Source organism: Branchiostoma belcheri, unplaced genomic scaffold, assembly GCF_001625305.1.
Source record: "Branchiostoma belcheri isolate BF01 breed outbred unplaced genomic scaffold, Haploidv18h27 scaffold51, whole genome shotgun sequence".
Classification (NCBI taxonomy): Eukaryota; Metazoa; Chordata; class Leptocardii; order Amphioxiformes; family Branchiostomatidae; genus Branchiostoma; species Branchiostoma belcheri.
The window spans coordinates 2,088,225-2,093,834 of record NW_017804143.1 but is presented as its reverse complement, the minus strand read 5'-3'; positions in this window follow the sequence as shown (position 1 = coordinate 2,093,834).

The following is a 5,610-nucleotide window of genomic DNA, read 5'->3' as shown; positions in this document are numbered from 1 at the left end:
ATATATACATTAAAACGCTACCAAAAATATAAGTCTATAACCTTCTAGGCGAAGGAAATGTGAATAACAGAGACTTCACATCCACTGATAGTGCAAACACTGTTTCTTTATTCAATAGTTTTTAGAAGCAGGTGCAGATATTTGCAGCCATTTTACATTTTTCATTTTGGTTTTTAATCATTGGGTTATTGGATCAGCCAAAGTTTTTTTTTTCAAACGCTAACAGCCAGATTTTCACTAATACTGTTACATCACCAGGAATGGCATTTACACAGTTAACAAACAATTTAAGATAACATGTCTCATTGTGGGGGCTCTAAGATCCCCTTCAGGCCACAGCAAGTAATTTTATGGATGACATCAGCGCGCGCATTAATTTTCGCCTGATTTTGGAGAAAAAACAAGAAATTTTGTTGCCTTCTGACAGTGGTCAACATGCCTGAAATTGGCAAAAATGTCTGTTGTCATGCCATCAACGTAGATGGCAGATAAATATGAAGAGAGGAGACAAGAAAAGGCTCTGGTTTAATGTTTTGTTTCTTACTTTGATGCAGTGATATGTGATGTTGGCTGTGTATATGTGATGTTCCCACTGAATCAAAACCATTTGTACAATAATTGAGTAAGAATTTTAAATTGTAGGAACCTTGTTTTTTTCGGCCCGCCTTGTTTTGTTTTCGCCCGCTCGCATTAGATTTGGAATCTGCGGAGGATGTCATCCATAAAATTTACTTGCTGAGGCCTCACATAAATATGATTTATATCATACGATTACATTTCTACTTCATCACAGAGCTAGAGGAATCGCTTCCCAGCTAATCTTCCAGTGGTCCTCATTGCAGAAAACTACACACTACAACACCTTTCACAATTCAAAAATGCCAATCCTCTTAAGGCCATGTTGATTTGATTATATGGATGACATCCTCCAGGAACCCCAAAACTGATGCGCGCGTGCGAATAAAAAAAAAGTTTTGCAAAAAAAAGTTGTTTTCATTATGAAATCTACGTGGTCATGAGGGTTGAACAAATGGGACAGAATATGGTTTGGCGAATAATCTAGTCTTCAAGTTCATTTCTTTACAATTTCGTCTTTTTTCGTTTGATTTTGGCATTCTTCGACATTGGTATGTTTTTTTTATGTAACTTACGGTATATTTTTGCTCATTTTGCAACTGTTTTGTACGATTTACAGTATGGTTGAAAACTTTTTTTTTTGAAACGGCCGAAAATTCATGCGCGCGCGGATGTCATCCATATAATCAAATCAACATGGCCTAAATGAAAATAAAAGAACATAGGAGAAGTTCAAGCAAACCTACATTTGTATACAGGAGTAAGAATTGCACAAGTACAATTTTTTCTTGCTAGTTTCCTGCATTTCGGAAATGCCATCATACATCATAATGCCACATCTTCCTGTGGTCATCATTGCACAAAACTACTTAACATTCCACAAAACTAGATAACACACAATCCTTTCACCTTTCTAAAAATCTCAATCTCCTTAAAAAACATGGGAAAAGGTCAAGCACACCTTCTATACAAGAGTAAGATTGCACAAGTACAATTTTTCTTGCTTGTTTCCTGCATTTCGAAATGTCATCATACATCACAATGCCGTAGTCTTCCTGTGGTCATCATTGCACAAAAGTACACAGCATGGCACACAACTACATAACACACAATTCTTTCACCTTTCTAAAAATGTCAATCTCCTTAGAAATAAAAAAAAACAATGGAAAAAGGTCAAGCAAACCTTCTATACAGGAGTAAGATTGTACAAATTTTTTTTTTTTTGCTTGTTTCATGCTTTTGGAAATGCCATCATACATCATAATACCACATCTTCCTGTGGTCATCATTGCACAAAAGTACACAGCATGGCACAAAACTACATAACACACAATATTCACCATTCTAAACAGGACAATCTCATTAGCTGAAGGCTTAGATATTTTAAAAAAAGCATGGCAAACGGTCAAGCAAACCTTCTATACAGGAGTAAGATTGTACAAGTACAATTTTTCTTGCTTGTTTCCTGCGTTTCGAAATGTCATCATACATCACAATGCCGTAGTCTTCCTGTGGTCATCATTGCACAAAAGTACACAGCATGGCACACAACTACATAACACATAATTCTTTCCCCTTTCTAAAAATGTTAATCTCCTTAGAAATAAACACAAAAAAAAAACATGGAAAAAGGTCAAGCAAACCTTCTATACAGGAGTAAGATTGTACAAGTACATTTTTTCTTGTTTGTTTCCTGCATTTCGAAAAATGCCATCATAAATCATAATGCCACATCTTCCTGTGGTCCTCATTGCACAAAACTACATAACATTGCACGCAACTACATAACACACAATTCTTTCACCATTCTAAAAATGTCAATCTCCTTAAAAAAAAACATAGGAAAAGTTCAAGCAAACCTACATTTGAATACAGGAGTAAGATTGCACAAGTACAATTTTTTTTGCTTGTTTCCTGCATTTCGAAAAATGCCATCATAAATCATAATGCCACATCTTCCTGTGGTCCTCATTGCACAAAACTACATATCATTGCACGCAACTACATAACACACAATTCTTTCACCATTCTAAAAATGTCAATCTCCTTAAAAAACATGGGAAAAGGTCAAGCACACCTTCTATACAAGAGTAAGATTGTACAAGTACAATTTTTCTTGCTTGTTTCCTGCATTTCGAAATGTCATCATACATCACAATGCCGTAGTCTTCCTGTGGTCATCATTGCACAAAGGTACACAGCATGGCACACAACTACATAACACACAATTCTTTCACCATTCTAAAAATGTTAATCTCCTTAGAAATAAACAAAAAGACATGGAAAAGGGTCAAGCAAACCTTCTATACAGGAGTAAGATTGTACAAATATTTTTTTTTGCTTGTTTCATGCTTTTGGAAATGCCATCATACATCATAATGACACATCTTCCTGTGGTCCTCATTGCACAAAACTACTTAACATTCCACAAAACTAGATAACACACAATCCTTTCACCATTCTAAAAATGTCAATCTCCTTAAAAAACATGGGAAAGGTCAAGCACACCTTCTATACAAGAGTAAGATTGCACAAGTACATTTTTTCTTGCTTGTTTCCTGCATTTCGGAAATGCCATCATACATCTAATGCCACATCTTTCTGTGGTCATCATTGCACAGCATGGCACACAACTACATAACACACAATTTTTTACCTTTCTAAAAATGTCAATCTCCTTAGAAATAAAAAAAAACATGGAAAAGGGTCAAGCAAACCTTCTATACAGGAGTAACATTGTACAAATATTTTTTCTTGCTTGTTTCATGCTTTTGGAAATGCCATCATACATCATAATACCACATCTTCCTGTGGTCATCATTGCACAAAAGTACACAGCATGGCATACAACTACATAACACACAATATTCACCATTCTAAAAAGTACAATCTCATTAGCTGAAGGCTTAGAAATTTTAAAAAAGCATGGCAAACGGTCAAGCAAACCTTCTATACAGGAGTAAGATTGTACAAGTACATTTTTTCTTGCTTGTTTCCTGCATTTCGGAATGCCATCATACGTCCATGGTTTTTACTATCAGTATCACATGTATATTCTGATTGATAAAAATGACGAGAATACCCAAACAAGTCTCTTTGCTCAGAACTACATCTTTTACGTTTTATCGTCAAGGGGTCGAAAAACAGTCTGGCCTGAACAAGCCAGCTCTTCGGCTCTAGAACCAACACCCCTCTGTTGTTGCTCAGGATCAGACTGGAGGGTGTGTTTGATGAAATTGTAGCCCAAAAACATTCTAGTGTAGCCTTGAAACAGTCTGGCATCCAGGCTAGAAAAGAATTACCCGTCAAGGGGTCGCAAAACAGTAGTTTGGATACCAGACTGCTGCCAGGGTCTACACAAGCCGCGGGAACTAGAGGTCACGGGTTCTATTCCTGGTCAGTTGTTGTGTCCGTATGAAAAGTAATTTACAAGACTTTCCTCACTCCAAACTTCTGCTTGGAGCGTACATTTCAGTCACTTACTTGCGGTGGAACTCGCAGATGAAGGGTAGCTTGCGGGAGCATGAGGCGACGTTCCAGCGGACAGGGTGTCCCCCGGATCGATAATAAGTAGCGCAATCTTCACCTTCGTCGTCATCTGGCTGGTTTGGAGCCCATCTCTGAAAGGTACCAAGCGGAGTGCCGTCCACCCACACGAAGTGCCCTTCTTTGTGCTGATCGTGGAGACCAAACCAGACGTCGACAAGCCCTAGGCCTAGCCCTAGCCTTACGGCACTGTAAGCGGCATCTATGTTGGAGTCGCGGTCTCGGGGCATGGCGAGGGTACCGCCTTCTCGGCAACAGGTCTCGGCCGCCGCGTTGAAGTCTTCGCGGGAGCGGAATGCTTTGTAGCAGGTTTTAGAAACCCAAGGACGACATGCTGGAACTGGAAAAATACAAAATAGAAGTGATATTTAAACGACACCGTTATTTACAATTCAAAAGAAAGCGACATGATTTTTTTAATCTCCTGTTTTAAGGTATTTTACGAAAAGGCTTCTCGGTGGGCCGTACACATGTCATTTCAGAAATTGGAACAATGTATCTGGGATTCACGAAAAGCCTATTTTCATACGATTATGAAATAAAGACTAAGCTTTAACTTCCAACACTTAGATTACAGAATTGGGACCAAATTTTCGGTTGACTCCATCAACCTTGTTGGGTAAGTCCCAATTCTGTAATCTAAGTGTTGGAAGTTAAAGAGTAGTCTTTATTTCATAATGACTTGTACCAACACAGATGAACTTTCATGATATTTTCATACGAGTTTATATTTTACTGCTTTTCTAATACAATAGAATTGCAATTGATGATACCAACTAGCCTGGGTACCATCCGAATTTTCGCTCCGCAACGCTCGATTTCTTCGAGAGTTGCTTAGCAAAAATCCGGATGGTACCCGGGCTAGATACCAACCTTTCTTCGACTTTTGGCATACAGGAGACCCAACAGACAGACGGCCAGTCGGCCCCATGGGCTCCATCTCTGTACGACGTTCTCCGACGACTCCAGTGCCTGTGATAGATTTGGTGCTTTCATTAGTTAAAAGCATAGGAAACTTTAAAAAAAATGATACATGTATAGTGATCTTGTGACGGACAGCAAAGTCTTCTGTTGTACATTTGATATTCTAGCACTACAAGAAATCCGACATACCATTTATATTGATTATCAACTAACGCTGACCACTGTTACTAAGTAACTACTAAGCTAGAAGGTTATCTCCAACTCCTAGGAGGTCGACCGTTATCAGTAATTCACTAAGGATTTTAACGGTGGGGCTGTACTGTCGCGTCGTTAGAATCCTTAGTAAGGAACTAAGTTACTGATAACGGTCGACCTCCTAGAAGGAAGAGATAACTCCCTAGCTTAGTAGCTACGAAATGACGGTGGTCACCGTTAAGATATACTTTGATCTGAATATATATATATACAGACAGCAGCTATGAGAAGGAGGCAAGTCGCCGCAGTGGTATATATATATATATATATATATATATATATATATATATATATATATATAGTACTATA